The sequence below is a fragment of the Muntiacus reevesi genome, chromosome 3, assembly GCF_963930625.1.
Source record: "Muntiacus reevesi chromosome 3, mMunRee1.1, whole genome shotgun sequence".
Lineage (NCBI taxonomy): Eukaryota > Metazoa > Chordata > Mammalia > Artiodactyla > Cervidae > Muntiacus > Muntiacus reevesi.
This window is the reverse complement of record NC_089251.1, coordinates 78,767,859-78,785,326: the sequence shown is the minus strand read 5'-3', so window position 1 is coordinate 78,785,326 and position 17,468 is coordinate 78,767,859. Positions and strand designations below refer to the sequence as shown.

At 34.8% G+C, this 17,468-nt stretch overlaps 1 long non-coding RNA gene across 2 annotated transcripts in view; it reads right to left on the bottom strand.

The window, feature by feature from the left end:
- Nucleotides 1-3,804: 3,804 nt before the first annotated feature.
- The window catches only part of LOC136162967 (uncharacterized), a 453,850-nt gene continuing 440,186 nt past the window's right edge, over nt 3,805-17,468 (bottom strand). For both annotated transcript variants that reach the window (XR_010662182.1, XR_010662181.1), the window contains exon 6: nt 3,805-3,911. This is a non-coding gene — a long non-coding RNA (uncharacterized lncRNA). The remainder of the gene's footprint in view (nt 3,912-17,468) is intronic.

Sequence of the window (17,468 nt, the reverse complement as noted above, 5' to 3'; positions counted from 1 at the left end):
CAACTAAACAACAACAAAATTTTAAATATGCCATCAATAAGAGATTATGTATTTATTTTTAATTGCCATTGCATTATAGGAAAACTTGTTTTAATATTTACTTCATTTCAGTTACAATGATTTCTTTTAGATCACACCCATTGCCAAATTTTAAATTTTGGAGCATATTGAAATTAAGCAATTATATCTGAATCACAGAAGAATAGACATAAATTATTGCAAAAGAAGACACTGAACTATTATAAATATTATATATGCCCTTTAAAATGAATGCAACTATTTAGTTCTGCTTCTATTTCAGCTTTGAGCTTGTATTTGTGTTTATAAAATTATATAAATCACATTTTAAAATTCTTTAAAAGTTAAATTGAGGCTTCACTGGCTTCCTAATTGAGACCAAAGAATTTGGGATTAATACTTACAAAAACCTATACCATGCTTCCCAATATTACATGTTAGGCATAACCAGATAAAAATTTCTCAACTTTAAGCCATCAAATTTATGACAGTTTATTACAGAATCCCCTAGGTAACTGAGATAGTTTGATAAGGCATATTCCCTTTCCCCACATTAGTAGTTCTATGTATTTCCCCCACAATACAAACATGAAATAAGTAAAACAAAAATAATAAATCTGCCTTAAGTTAAACACAGCATACTTGTGTGGATCCTGGAACTAACATGGGCATTACTGGAAAAACTGAAAAAATCCAAATAAAATATGTAGTTAACAGTAGCGTACCAGTGTTAATTTTTAGTTTTGACAACTGCAGCATAGTCATGTACGATGTTTAACATTAGGGGAAGCTGGGTGAAGATTATACAAAAAATCTCTGTACGACCTTTGCAACTTCTCTATAAATTTGGAATTATTCTAAAATTTTTAATTTATTTTTAAAAAACTACCACACTTAGAATTAAAACAGAAGCTATCTATTTCACAACCAGACAAAAATTATTTTTAGTTTTCCTAAGAATCAATCATTCTAAGTTTGAAGAAAAAATCCTAAAATTGTGTAGAATTTAGGAAACACAAGTATATCTAAAATATACAATCAAGAATCATAAGAACAGGATACTGACAGCTTTGAAATATCACCAGCTTCTCCATAGTGGCCCAGAAACTGGCATCAGGTATGAACTTTAGCGTCTGTCTGCAATGTGGGAGACTTGGGTTCCATCCCTGGGTCGGGAAGATCCCCTGGAGAAGGAAATGGCAACCCACTCCAGCATTCTTGCCTGGAGAATCCCATGGATGGAGGAGCTTGGTAGGCTACAGTCCATGGGGTCACAAAGACCTGGACACGACTGAGCGACTTCACTTTCACTAGACTATCTTTATTAGGAAATCAATTAACTTATTTTGATATAGCAATTAATTTATTTAAAATAAAGCCTTAGGATTGAAGTTAGGAAAATCATAACATTATTAATAATCTCACATTTTAAAAAATAATATCAACATTTATTGAGAATTTCTCATATATCTTTAATCCTCCCAGTACCATTTGTCTCAAGAAACTGACCCCAGTAGGCTGCATCCCCAATAGACTGATTGGTTTCAGCTAACAGAACATACAAGCAGAGACTGGAAAACAAAGACTGGATCATATTTACCCTCTGCTCCCTCTCTATCAGGCTACTGTTCTAGTCTGACTAGTCTGAATGGTATCTCTGATCACTGCCCCTAAAGGGTAGCCCCTCTTCTATAAGCAGAACTTTTACAAAGCTTTGGTAACAGCATCTTCCTCTGCAAATAGTTACTTCATTAAATTATTTTCCGTGTCTTTGTTTATTGTGCTATCTACTCCATGAGGAGATCCTAATATATCCAACCATAAAGTTAATGGATAATAATCCTTTGTTTTTTCCCATGTTAAGCTCTCTGCATTTTAAAACTGTATCCTTTTTTAATCAAGGGACCTCTTTATATTGCCTAGGCAGTTAAACCCCAAATTAAGTTCCTCTTCCTTTATTTGTTTTTCTCTTTTAAGCACAATTTCAATAAGTTTAATTTCATCCTTGTGGGATAGCAAGGTGTTTTTTTAATAATATTATTTTGTAAATAATATTTATCTATAATATCTTTATTTAACACTGAAATAATTATAATCATGTTTGACAACTGATTTATACTTTACCTTGACACTGATTACTGCCATTTCTGTGCAATATTATGAGAAATATTATGAAAATTTTTCATATTACACAAATGTACACTGGATGTTTCATGGTAGCATATTAAAAGATATTATTAAACCTAAAGAGGTATTTAATGTTTGATTTTTATGAAAGACAAATACTTACAGATTTGCTAATTTCTCCATGATCTTAAGTGCCAATTTTATGCTATCTAGCAGATCAATTTGATACAATACATATATACTTAACCCATTCTTGCAACATAAAAGAAACATTTTAATAATCAGTTCAGGGAAAAAAAAAACTATTGATATTCACCTCAGGTAAGAATAGAGCAAAATCCTACCAAAATAATTCTCCCTCCCTCATAAAACAACTATAAAATGTGGACATAAAACCAAAATCAGCAACCTGAAGAAATTGTATTGGGGAGGAACATTGAATAAACTAGATTCTCATTTTCATTTTCATTTTTAACCTGAGGCCAATGACAGCAGATGCAACATACAAGTTGGCAAGTGTCACGTCTGACTCTGCAACCCCATGGACTGTAGCCCTCCAGGTTCCTCTGTCCATGGAATTCTCCAGGCAGGAATACTGGAGTGGGTTGCTATTTCCTTCTCCAAATAAGAAAACTACTGTTGGAGAAATCATAGTCAGAGAAGAGAATGGAGGAATTGAAGAAAAATAAGAGAGACAGAAGGGAATTCCCAAATTCTGAATAACCAATCTCTGACTGGTTCTGGAACCACTCATGCAAGAAACAGATTCAAAGCAACTTAGCTGAATACCAAAGAGCTAAATTTAGACTGGAGTGACTGCCCCAAAACAGTTCATGTCCAAACAAGGCAACTGCCTGATAAGCAGAAGAAACACTACCCACTTGAGATAAATAACGGAATTCATATTATCTGTAAATTAATTTTCTCAATGTCCAGAATATGATATAAAATTACCAAACACATGCATGGTGAGGAAAATAAAACACATTCTAAAGAGTAATTATCTAAGAAAATGATATGAGACCAATCTGAAGATAAATCAGATGTTAGAACTAGGAGACAAGGATTTTAAACTGTCTTTGATAACTATCCTCAAAAAAAAAAAAAGTAAATATATATGAATAAAAAAACAAAATCTCAATTTAAAAGATGAGAGAAAAAATTAATGGAACTCTAGAATGAAAAATGTAACACCTGCAATTAAAAATTTCCTAGATTGACTGATATTTTAATGTTAATGACATAGGAAAGTTTAAGGTAGCTTGAATACAGAGCAATAGAAATCACTCAATAAGAAAAACAGATGAAAATGATAGAAAACTGACCAGAACCTTAGGACTTAGTAGATAACATCAAATACTCCTACATATATATAATTGGTGTCCTAAGTGGTGAAGGAAAAAAATGGGGCAAAAAATATGCATTTCATAAAATAATGCCCAAAATTTCCTAAATTTTATAAAAGATAAAATTTTAGATATGGATTCTCAACAAACAACAAGACAATAAATAAACAAACTGTACTGAGCCACATTGTGGTCAAGCTTTTGAACATAAAAGATAAAAAATATAAAGCGTAAAAGCAGCAACACACACACGTGCACCCCCGTATGACATACTGGCAGAAAGAGTTTTGACAAAAGGTCAAATACTCACCAGAAACACGGAGGCCAGCAGAGAGTAAGAAGCGTTTTCAAAATTCTGAAAGCATGTCTTAAAATTCAAGTTTGGATGTTTCTGTTTGGCTTTATAGCATCTTTAAAGTCCTAAAAGAATGTTTAGAAAAAAAAATTAATGCTGGATGTTGCTGTTTGACTTTTGGAATAGAAATACACTGTCTGCACGTCAGCTCTCGCTCTCTCTCTGTCGCTCTCTCTCTCTCTCTATATATATATAAGCATGTATACAATACACTTGGACATTTTAGAAGACAATTACTAATGCATTAAGAAACTTAGTCAATATTCTTCATACATATTTGTCATATGACAGAAGTATAACAGTTGTAGGCAAAGTTGAATAGTCTTAGGGTTTTTCCATTATTTTCTGCTCATCTGGCTTTCTCCCAGTCTCAGGAAAGGCATTTTCATCTGAATGAATAGAAGTTATATAGCTGTTTCTAGAGTTATTGTCTTTAAAATCTATCCCTACATATGGAATACCTTATTTTATCTCTAGGATAAAAATTTCAGAGATGGGGTGGGGAAGGGGGTGGGAAGGTAATACAGGATGGAGGGACACATATGCACTTCATGGGTGATTCATGTCGATATAAGGCAAAAACCACCACAATTTTGTAAAGTAAGTATCCTCCAATTAAAATAAACAATTTTCTTTAAAACAAAAAAAAATTTTAGGTATCAGTACAAGAGGGACAAAGTTTGAGAACAAAAAATGCTCTTTCCTTGAGCCACTGAAATCACTGCACATAGGCCACTGCATTTTCCAAATACATAAAAATACCATGTTCAAAAAAGCAAAAGAATGATACAATACTGAAATATCAGAATGTGTTTTAAAGATTGCATTTAACTAGTGTTGTCTATCATTAACTAGTCCAGTTAACTAGCAGTGTCACACACACATTTACACACACATATACACACACCACTATACACCTGTGTCCTAGAAATGTTAGCAGTTGAGTGTCATGCCAATCAAACAAATACTACATATTCCAGAAGAAAAATTATGTTTGCCTCTCAGGTAATTCATTCAGGTGAGTGCTGCCAGTATTTATAAAATAGTTGCATAATGGCCTTTAACTTATGGCAGACATTATGCTAAACAGTCATTTGAATACTTAAGCTCTTTTTGATTTATCCATTTCCAAATACCAACAAGGCTAGCACTAAGAGAAGCAGCCAAGGAGAGCAGAATTCCTGTGTCAAAGGAGACAGAGCGTTTTCCATGGAGATAAATTTGGAGACAGAATAGACTAGTATGAGACATTCCCTGCTGCTAGTCCTTTTTATTTTCTTTCTGCTGATTTGTGAAGGCTCTCTACTTTATGGTTAGAATGATTTCTTAGTTTTCTTCAGCTACCAAGAGAAACAGAAAAGAAAGGAAACTTCTTTCTGTTCCTTAAAGATGTTTTGTTGTTAAGCATAATGAAGGCTAAATAAACCATCAGTTGTCAGATTCTCTTAAGATATCCATGAGTTATTGTTAGATATTCTCATTTACCTATTTTTTGTACACATTTAACACTTTTTATTTTATCCATGTAGAAATGACCACTTTGCTTTCGTCATGATCTTTTACACTACAAATTGTTTACCAATGTATCTCCCCCGCTTTTCTTTCCAGACAGACCTGGTGATACATGAACTTTGACACATATCTCACTAGGAACCATGATTTACATCATTTTCTTAATGTTTCAAGAATGTTATTTTGACATCATTTAGAATGGCTAAGGAATCTTCTCCTCCTTTGACAAAAGAATTCTAGAAAGTTGTTTCCCAAAAGAGTCAGTTACACTAAATATTAAGAACTAAAGAGAAGTATACACTTATATTGGCCAAAGGCTCAGGCGAACATTTTCTGCCCTGGACATTACTATTTGACTTCTGGGACAGAACCGCATTGCCTGGATTTCATCTCCCTCAACCTCAAATTCATCCTTAGATGCAGCTATACATATCTCATGTCAGTCCTCACCTAACAATAAATAGTACATAAAGCAACACAGAATTTCCCCCAAGAATTTAATATTTAAGAATATTGGCCTGGAGGGTAGAACTTGGAAAATTAGTAATCATCTTTCAAAATAGCATCTAAAAACCAACTCTAGAAACACATTTTTCTTCTTATAGTTTATAGCCTATATACAACATAATCACATTTTATATCATTTCCTGTCTTGTCTTTTGTGGGGTGGGCTTTTGGAACTTTAAACTTATCAAAAATGTAGCTTACCAAAAATGTGGCATTATTGTATTTACATATTATTTATGATAACAACATATATTGGTATAGTTTAAAAATAGAGGATTATTCACAAAAGGGCTTTGTGCTTTATGAATAAAAGATCCTCACCTATCTATTCAATCTATTCAACCTTAGATAGCAACTTTTACTTTTATAATACAGTATGATTAAATATAATCACCAGGCTGTACATTAGACCCCCAGAACTTATTCATCTTGTAAATCAAAGTTTATACCCTTATACTAACATCTCCCCATTACCCCACCTCAGCTTCCAATTGATTTACACTCTGTTTCAATTAGTTCTGCTTTTTTAGATTCCATATTTGTTCAGACCCTACCCCAGAACTACTCAATCAGAATCTTTAGGAGTGGGGGCCAGCACTCTCTTTTCACACACCCTCCACATGATTCCAGAACATTGATAGTTTGACAAAAACAAAGCTGGGTTTTCTGGGCACTAATATCGAAAGGGGAGGAAGAAGTTAAGGACACAGGAAACTGGACAATTAAGATGATAAAGTCTGACTGTCTTGGCTAGAAAGTGAAGAACAAAAGAATTACAATAGTGGGAGAAACTAAAGAAGAACAGAAGTCAACATAAGATAAAAATAGAAATCTTCTGTGAGTGAAGGAATGAAACGCCATTCACCAGTCTCCACTTTTCAAAGTCCAATCCCACTTTTCTCCTGGTGCCCAAGTCTCAGCAGACATATTTGAGTAGCATTAAATGCAATTTTTCTTCTACTTAACTGCTTTTCACATTCAAGGTCCATTGTAACATAAGCCCTAAGTCAGAAATTGGGCCATCTACTGTTTATGAAAAGTGGTAGGCAAAATAAAAGAAATGTTAATTGGAGACAATTAGGAAAAATAAGCATTTACCTAAACTCTAGTTGGTAAAAACAGAATACAAAATGTATCCACCAGGCAAGACATTTTTAAGTGAGCTAATGGCCAAATACTGAGGGTTTGCACTTTACTCATATGAAGTACTCCTGGAAGGACTATATCCTATCAGAGAATGGGTAGTAATGATTATGAAAGATCGCAGTTTAGGTTACTGACTTGACTGAGTCTGGTATGACCTGCCACAAAGCCAACCTTAAGAGTCAGCAGTGCAGAAATACAACCCCATATTTCACAGACATTTATTTTGGAGAAGAGCACATTTGTTACATTTCAGGAAATGTAGCCCTAAACTATGCTGTATTTTGTCATCACTTCATCATATTAAACTTTGCTGTATTTTTGCTGATCACACCTGGACTCAGTGAGGTTAAAAACCGCTGCTCCTCCCTTTCATTCCTTTCAAATAAGCTCTGACTCTTCCTTTTCTGTCCTTAAAAACATTGCCAGAAACATTATCCAAAACTTAAAAATAAGGCAAGAAGGTAGACAGAATATACCTCTGATGTTGTACAGAGGCAAAAGTCACCAGGTATTAGGCAGGGGTATGATCTTTGTTCGTTGCACTCTTTACGATGAATTAAAGTTCCAAAACATAGGGTGTGTGTGTACACACACACACACACACACATATACATAGTTTTACAGAAGAGCAATGTAAATAATTCCTCTCTATTAAATACATATAATCTGAATATTGAAATAAAATACTGAAATATTGAAATAAGTATGTCATCCCACTTACTAATATTTTCTATTGCTGAGAGAGGCAGGGCAGTCTTGATTGGTTAAATAAAACTGTTACCAGGGTAGAGATGCCAATCTCTCTTTTCACAGATTCCCCAGTCTTGAAAAATGATTCTTTGAGAGAATTCTTATTTTGGTTTATGTAGTTGGCAGAATCTTGCCTCCTCCAAAAAAGTCCCCATCCTAATTCCAAGAGCCTGTGAATATGTTACATTAAAAGGCAAAGGGGAATTAGAATTATTATTAGCTGATCTTAAAATAAGGAGACTATCCTGGATTACCTGGATAAACATAATGTAATCACAAGGGTCCATGAACTTAGAAGAGAGAAGTGCAAGAGACAGAGTGCTGTGATGTAAGAAGGTCTCAACCCACGTCAACCGGCTTTGAGAGAGAGGAGCAGTGGAATGCCAGCAACATCTAGCAACTGGAAAAGGCAAAGGAATGACTTCTCCCCTAGAGTCTCCCAAAAAGAATTCAGCGCTGCTGACACCTTAATCCTAGCCAATGAAACCCTTTTTGAACTCCTGAACCACAGAACTGTAAGACAATAAATTTGTATTGTTTTAGGCCACTAAGTTTGTGATGATCTGTTATGGTGGTAATAGGAAACTGATAGAGCTTAAGTATGTTTGAAGAACTCACTCTTCATTCTCCCTTCCTATCCCCAATCTGACTATCCAAAGATTCTCACACACACACACACACACACACACACACACAAAACAGATTCTCACATTCTTAGTCTTTTGCTTATACAGTCCATGGGAGAGAGGGAACTGATGCTTGTAGGATACCCTCCCCGCCTGCCAACCCTCCGCCCAAGAAAGTGAGGCAGAGATCTGTCAAGATTCTTCATCACCTCTCATATGCATATAGTCCCTGCTGTTTCATTTTTGGGAATTTAATTGCAATCTCAAGATGAAAGAGAACGATTGATGGAGCTAGACTAAATATGAGAGAAAGAAGAATCTGATCTGAAAAACTGTTGCTAACATGTTATTTAGGTATCAACTGCTGATCTTGAGTAGTTGGTTAAAATATGAATTAATGAACTTTACTCTAAGTCTACCAAGCCAATACTTCTGGGGATAGAGGCCCACAGTTACTAAAACTTGATAAATTCTGTCATAAAATAATGCCTTTTTTTTTTAACTTCACTTATCTCAACTACAGAAGCCTTAGACCAACAAAAAAAGCAAACTTTTTGTTTTCAGAGGTAGAAAGCCTCTGTTGCCTCACTTGATAGCAGATATCAAGAAAAGGAAATTTAAATTTGAAGTGAAAATCGAAGACCTGAGACCCAGAAGAGATAAGTGATTTGATTAAAGATACAACATCTTGACTGACAAAGTAAGAGCTAGATAATAGAGTGTGTGCCTTCTACTTTCCAGAACCTTAACAATTTTTTGAGTCCTCTCTCTTGAAAGCAAGAGGAAACAGTGCCTTTTGGAAGCAAACACATTTATTATAGGCCTATTTCATCTCCACAGTAGTTCCTTTTTATCGGTAATTATCGGTGTTTCAATACATGACTACAAACTGCTCTGTGCCATTAAATCCCACCCCAACCGTGAGATTTGTAAAGTGCTTGCTCCTCAACATTCCCTCATCAGTCACATGCTCTCTCTTCTCTCCTTGGGTCTGGAGGCTTTGTTCCTGGTTAATGGGGACCATGCTGAATTGTCCTCCATTTAGGATACTTGGTAATATTCAACTGATCTCAGATTTCTGTTTCTGCCTGGAGAGTGTTTTACATGTCAATAGTCACCAGTGAATTTACTGTTAAAAGAAGTTAAAAGGTTTGCTTTGATCCTAGAAGCCTGTCATTAAAACTCCTGCCAATTGGCAAAAACTTGAAAGGTTTGCTTTTCAGCATTGAGCATAGGAAAGTTTAGTCAATTAGACTTGGCTTGATTTTTTTCCTCAGGATGAGATTTCTTCTTGAAAGACTCCCCAGAAGAATAAATTAATAAGATGTCAAGAAAAGGAAAATTCAAGTCTGAAGTGAAAATGGGCAAGGGTATCATTATGCATGAAGGGGGCATATGGCCCCTGCCTTAGCTTTGCAGCTCAGCCATCAGACACCAGGCTGGACTTTTCCAAGAAGAGAAATGTCTTTGGCACTTAAAGAGACCTAACTGCTTATGCCATCTCAACCCGCTTCCTTCCTCTTTGACTTTTCTCCTTGCACGTGGCATGCAAACCAAATGCAAGTTTTATTTCCATTAATATTAATATTCATTGAGAATATCATCCCAATATGCCTTCCCATGGTACCTACTCTCAAAAATCAAACACCTATTTCATTTGCCAGTGGCTCTTGTGACTCTAGTTAACCCTGATCTTGACTGAGATTAGAAGAAAACATCTAGTATTTTTACGGTTCTTTATGTTTTAGGGCAGTTTGGATAAATCTTTTTTTACAATTTTCTGTTCTGAAAACTGGAAGCCTTTCTCATTTGTACAAAATAAACAAACCTAGTGAGTTAGAAAATTGAATCATTAATCACATAAGTTTTATATAAGTTTTTATATATATATATGTTATAATCATAAATTGAATGTTATGATAACATCATGACTAGGTCTGAACACGGTTCTTATTTTTTCCCAGTTTACTCTGACACGGTTAGTTTTGAATTGTCAAAATTAAGCTAAAGAATATTCAAAATAGAATACCTTCTCCTCAAAATGCTTCCTGTATTCATTAGTTAAATCACTCTTCTCCTTCTAACCTTGTTACTAAATCCTCTTGTTCCAACCTTTTAATACATTTCAAACTTATTCCCTTTCTCTTAGGTTTTGTTATATAACCCCACACTAACAAATAAGCCTGAATTGTAGCAGCCATCTGGTTTATGTCCTTTATTCTAAATCTGTCTTCACCTCTCCACATCACTGCCAGATGAATATAGTTAAGATTTTGGATAAAAACAAATGTCTCTCCTTCACCAATGCCTCACCAGAGTGCTTCAAGAACTCACATCACCTGACCCCACTGTAAGTAAATTCTTCTCTCTCATCCTATTGATACTCAGATCTTTCATGCATGTTTCCCTTTGTGTCTTGGGTCAAGTTCTTCACTGAAAATCATAAACGTTCTTATCTGTTAAACAAGTCACTATTAGTCATAAAGTTCAAGAGATTCTATGAAACTTTAAAAAAATTTTCTCATCTGTTATTAAATCTAATTTTATTTATAGTAAACAAGTCCACTAATATTGCATTTTCTTATATGCATTGTCTCACTTATATTTGTTGGACCTCAGTCACTAAGATTGTTGAGATCTTAAGTATAAGGACCTCTTTAGGAACGTCATGCTTTCAGTCACAGGGCTTACCCTTCCATTTTAAACAACTGAAAACATTAGGAAAGAATATTGGAAACAACTCTTAGGGACTGGACAAAAATATAGCACGAAATCGTGATCCCTGAGAAAAAGGAAAGAAATAAGGTATGCCCGAAAGTGGCCACAATTTATTGCCTAGAGAAAGTTTGTGGGCTACTTAATAAGGAGGGAGAAGCCACACAGACCTGAGCAGTTTCCCTGAGTTGAGGGAACAGAGAAGAGGTGACCAAGGCCAATTTGGGGAGGCCAAGGCAGCTAGAATCAGTAAAACAAAGTATCAGACAGAAGTAAGCTGCAAGGAAAATCTCTGGAGATCTTCAGAAATTTCAAGTCTTCAGCTCAGTACTGACCAGTCCATGTTTATGAAGAACCTACTCAAAACCAGAGAAACAACAAAACAGAGGCAGAACACAACCCAGAAAAGTAATTCAAAATGCATCATAGACCTGCATGTAAGAACTAAAACTGTAAAACTTCTAGGAGAAAAGTTCAGTAAAAGATCTCAGTGATCTTGGGTTATGCAAAGATTTCTCAAATAAAACACAGAAACTACAAACTAGAGGGGGAAAAGATCAACAGATTGGACTTTATCAGATCTATAAATCTTTATATTTCAAAAGACACTGTCACACAATGAAAAGGCAAGTCACATGCTAGAAGAATATAGTTGGAAGACATATTTTTGATGAAAAGTTTGTATCCAAAATATATAAAGAATTCTTTAACTCGATAACAAATAACCAAACTTTAAAAAAAAATGGCAGAAAGACACTTCGCTATAGAAGATAAATGATGAAGAAATTATGACATAGAATGATTCTCACATAATTAGTGATTAAGGAAATAAAAATTAAAACTTCAGTGAAACTACCACACAAACATTAGAAGGACTAAAACGAAAAAGACCGACCATGCCAAGTGTGTTGTTGGTCAGCTGCTCAATTGTGTCCGACTCTTTGCAGCCCCTTGGACTGCGGCATAGAAGGCTTCCCTGTCCTTCACTGTATCCAGGAGTTTGCGCAGACTCAAGTCTATTGAGTTGATGATGCCATCCAACCATCTTATCCTCTGTTGTCCCCTTCTTTTCCTGCCCTCGATCCTTCCCAAGTATAGCTGAGAACATGCAGCTACTTCAACTTTCATACACTCTTTGGGAGCATACAATGATAAAAACAAGTTTGAAAAACAGTAAAAACTGGTTTTGTAGTTTCCTAAAGCTATAAACATACACCTAAATGTGATCGAGCCATTCCATTCCTAGATATTTAGCAAATAGAAATAAAAACCCATTTGCTCCTCCCTGCCCCCAAATAGCCCCAAATGTTTACAGCAGCCAAATATACGAATCTCAAAAATGTGAAATAACTCAAATGTTCATTAATGGGTCATTGGTTAAACTAACTGTGATCAATCCTTACAATGGAATAGTATTAATACTAAGCAATAAAAGAGAAAGAATGACTGACATGTGAAAAATCATGCTGACACCAAATGATGCTGACTCCTTTCTGTATTACATCTGTATTACATCTTATGTGCTTTATTCTTCTTAAAATATGATGGTTCTTTTGAGGTTGTTCCATAGATCTCTGAGGTTCCTTTCATTTACCTTCAATTTGTTTTATCCATCTTCTCCACAGTATATAATTTCTATTAATAAATCTACAAGTTCGCTGATTTATTCTCCTACCATTTATATCTGTTGCTGAACCAATGTAATGATTTTTCCATGACTATGATACCTTACAACATTAGAACTTCCTTTTCTGTTTCACTTATTAATATTAACTTTGCTGAGTCCTGATTATGTGTTTTCTAAAGTCTATAAACAAGGCTTTATTTAATTATTTGAATGTATTTATAAGAGCTGCTTTAATTTTTTTTATTATAACCCAACATCTGAGTCCATTTAGTCAGTTTCTATTCTTGTATCATTTCCCAATTATGTCATCCTGTTTCTTTACATGGTTTATATTTTGTTTTTCTTGTTATTATTAAAATGAAACATCTTAGACATGTTAGTAAGTGTTCAGCAATTTTATTTTTCCTGTGAGCGCTTTTGTTGCTGTTGTTTTTTTTAATTTATTTAACATGCCTGGACATAATCTGTAGAGTCCGTCACCCTCTTGATATATGGCTGCTGATGACTATTTTTTTTAAATTCTTGTTTTACTTTTCCTTAGCCTAACTTTCTAACGGTCACCCCTGTGTCTTTATAACCTACTGGTCAGTCAATGATTGGATTGAGGTTGTGCCCCAAAACTTTGATCTAGCAAGACCTTCATCCTTGGCTGGTAAAATTATGTGTGGGTTGAGAAATAGGTTCAAAGTTCAGGCAGTTTTCAAGCTTGACTCAGGTTTTACTTTCTGCTGGCTTACTCAGATCTTGCCTAGATGTGCACACAAGCTTCCCATCACTCGAGAGACTGTGAACTTGGACCCTCTCAGATCTCCACTATATGTGCAGCATCCAAGGCAGTGTGGGATATATGAAAAACTTGACTAGCCCCTCCATATCTCATTTTAAGATTTCTTATGATTTCCGGCTGGTTTGACAGATTTCAGCTTATTGCAAGACACTCTAACCTCTGGCCAGCGAAGGAGCAGTCTTCCCCATTCATTTTTCCATAGTTTGCTGGTTGGCTGACACTGTCACTGCATGTGTTTTTTAACCTCAATTCCAAATCAAGTAGGCTCCCTTCAGCAGCAAAGCTGCTGGTTTTCATGTCCAGCCCTAATGTGGTAGAAAGACCACATTGTTGAGCTGGACAGGGAAATGGCAAGAAGGATGCATTTATCCTTTAGGGCTTGCTTTTCACTGATCAAGGTAATCCCACCAGGTGTTACTTCCCCCATATTTCCCTGCACTTCCCAGGTGCATATGTATGCATGTTAGTGTTCTCAATGGGTAAAAAATGAGAAATGTGCCTCAGAAACCCAAGGAAGGTGTTAACGCACCTGTATCAAGCCAAGCCAAACCTGTGCAGAACTGGTCCCCAGAGCAACAGTTAGGGTAAGAGGTGGTACCTGAAAGATTTGACCAAAAGGCTTCTGATACAAATATAGCATGAATGTTCGAATAAAGTAATATAGCTTATTCTTAGGTAGGAATACTAATATCATAAAGAGGCGAGCTTTTTTCAAGTGAATGCATAAATTCAAATAAAATTCCATAAGACCTCACATCTTGCTTTGCTGAAATGACAAGCTCATCTTTTTAAATTTATAAGTAAAACACAATCACTGAAGACAATCAGAATTCTCCTGAAGAAAAACCGCAAGTTGAGAATACTGCTCTACAGATATAAGGAATAAGCAAAAACCATTGAGAAACTGGTACAAAGATAGATGAATAACAGAACAAGATAAAGATCCCAAAAGCAGACCCATATGTATAAAAGTTGTAATTTATTTACAACAGAATGGGCATAGATTGCAGATCAATTGGAAAAACACAGGGTTTTTAATAAATGGTTGCTGGGACAAGAGGTTTTCCCATACAACACATTCCGTAATATAATGAGATCTTATATAACAGTGTAAACAAACTCCAACTGGATCAGATATTCAAGTATTAAAGAAAAAACTAAAAATCAGTTATAAGTCATTATAATTCAAGAAAATATATGGTTGGCAGTGATATAAGGATTGATTACACTGGATTATAAACAACCACAATAACACACCATAAATTAAACACACACATATATAAATACATTCAATTACACTAAAATTAAGGAGTTCTGTTCACTATTAAACTGTAAAAAAGAGAAAATTCAAGCAACTAACTGGATGAACCTTAAAAATATATATAAACTACCAAAGGGCTAGTATACTGAATTCTTACATAATTCTGACAAATCAATAAGAGAAGGACAAATAACTCAATAGAAAAATTGTCAAAAGAGATGAAGGAAAAAGAAATGATCTATTATATTGATTTAATCCACTAATATATTTTGATTTAGAATCTGGAGAAAATACTATTTTAGGCCAAAATGACTTAAGAGATTGGAAGAATTAGTGTCAACAGAAATATATTGTCTCTTTATACTGTACATTGTTCACTTACAATGCCAGTATATAGACAGGATTTCAAAAATAAGTTCATTTCTTTTTTCCTTTTAAGTTTCAAAAGTCACAAAACTGAATAGTATGCATCTTATAAAGCAAACAATACAAAATATATAATAAAATGTTCAATCTTTTCTATGTTCTTCCCCATGCCTTCACCACCTCTTCAGAAGTAGCTTTATATACTTTAGTGTGGGTGTGTTTCTTAAATCTTTATCTATGCATTTATAAACACATGTATGCAGAAGGTTATAAAAATTGCTATATCATGATTAATGTGTTTCCTTTCTTTGTCACTTAATGGCCTCATAGATATCTTTCAACATTAGTAATTTACTATTTGAGGTGTTTTCAGAGTTTTGGTTTTATATCTTACAAGAAAGTGTCAGTATAAGATTTACGCAATTTCATCACTTTTCAAGAGTCTTTATCTGCAATACTTTAAAAATCTTTAGGCAAATTTATCTAGCATCTTTCTAAGATACTCATGGTCCATTCAATTCTGTAATACCCTAGAAAGCAAGTTTTCTAAGGCTGGGAAATTCTCAAATGGTACATTCACACCAAAGAATTACCTTTGAACTGTCGTATTGGAGAAGACTCTCAAGAGTCCCTTGGATTGCAAAGAGATCAAACCAGTCAATCCTAAAGGAAATCAACCCTGAATATTCATTGGAAGGACTGATGCTGAAGCTGAAGCTCCAACACTTTGGCCACCTGATGAGAAGAGCTGACTCATTAAGTATGACCTTGATGCTGGGAAAGACTGAAGGCAGGAGAAGGGGACGACAGAGGATGAGATAGAAGGATGGCATCACTGACTCAATGGACATGAGTTTAAGCAAGCTCTGGGAGATGGTGAAGAATAGAGAAGCCTGGTGTGCTGCAGTCCATGCAGTCTCAAAGAGTCGGCCATGACTGAGTGACTGAACAACTCAAAAAAAAAGCATTTTCTAGAGGTGCACTTAATTTTATTTTTAATAGCTACTCAAATTAAATTTCACAAATACATAATTCCTAATAGAAGTGATGAAAATATATTGCCTAGAGTTAGAATATGTGAATTAGGAGCTAAAGCAATGTGTGAACACACATTACAGAGGCTGCTTGATAGATATCTGAATTTCTGACAACTACGCTGAACTATTAGCTGGAATTACACACTTACTCAATTTTGCCTTTAGATGAATAAAGAACCACCTTTTTATACATAAGTGTGAAAATAAACTGAAGTAAATTGCACTTATTTCCATAACTTGCTTTCTCTTGAGAAGAAAAATAAAAGAACAAGCCTACCCTTTTACCATGAGTACAGCTTTTTGCAACTTTCTGAAAAATACAGCAATCTAACTAATCTATTTTGACTGGAACTCTGCTTCTTGACACTTTCCGCAGTATCAAAATTCAGTTGATATATAATAAAAGGAATTTAAACCTGGACAAGAGTGAAGGATTACAAATGTCTATCATGAGGGCTGCAACTGCCTCTCCTCTTCCTTTCCCTGGCAGTTGAGTGCAAATATAGCTTCAATTTTATTTTCAAGGTAGCATTTCAGGAGGTCCCTTCTCATCCATCAGGACTGACATGCCAGATAAATTCTAGTGGCTATCCTTGAAGCTCTGCTGTCAAGTGACACTGTAACTCTGGACAAATATCTCTTTTATGTCTCTTTTTTTCAGAAAACAATGTAGCTAATTATATCTCTCTCCTAGGATTATTGGGAAGATGACATAAAATAAATGGCAAGGAACAGCCCAATTTGTTATGCAATAGTTGATCAATATTTGCTGAATGAATTCATAGACATATGGATGAATGGTATTCAAGCTAAAAAAAAAAAAAAACTTTTGAAATTTCAACTTAAAACTTGAGAATATACTAACTTTAGGGTTTCTCCCTTACTTTTTGTTTTTAATTGTGGTAAAATACATATAACATAAAACTTACCACCTTCACCATTGTGCAACCCATCTTTAGGACTTTTTCCTCTTGCAAAACTGAAGCTCTATCTATACCCTTTAAACAATAAATCCCATTAGCCTCTCCTCTTAGCTCCTGGCTACCACCATTCTACTTTCTGTTTCCTTGAACTTAACTATACTACAGAGCTCATATAAATGGAATCATGCAGCTTTTATCCTTTTGTGACTGGCTTATTTTACTTAACACATCTTTATCTTCCTCTTTTTCACCCATTAACTAGAAAACTCAGAAATAAACTCACACATTTATGGTCAATTAATCTACGACAAAGGAAGCAAGAATATTCAATGGAGAAAAGACAGTCTCTTCAATAAGCGGTGCTG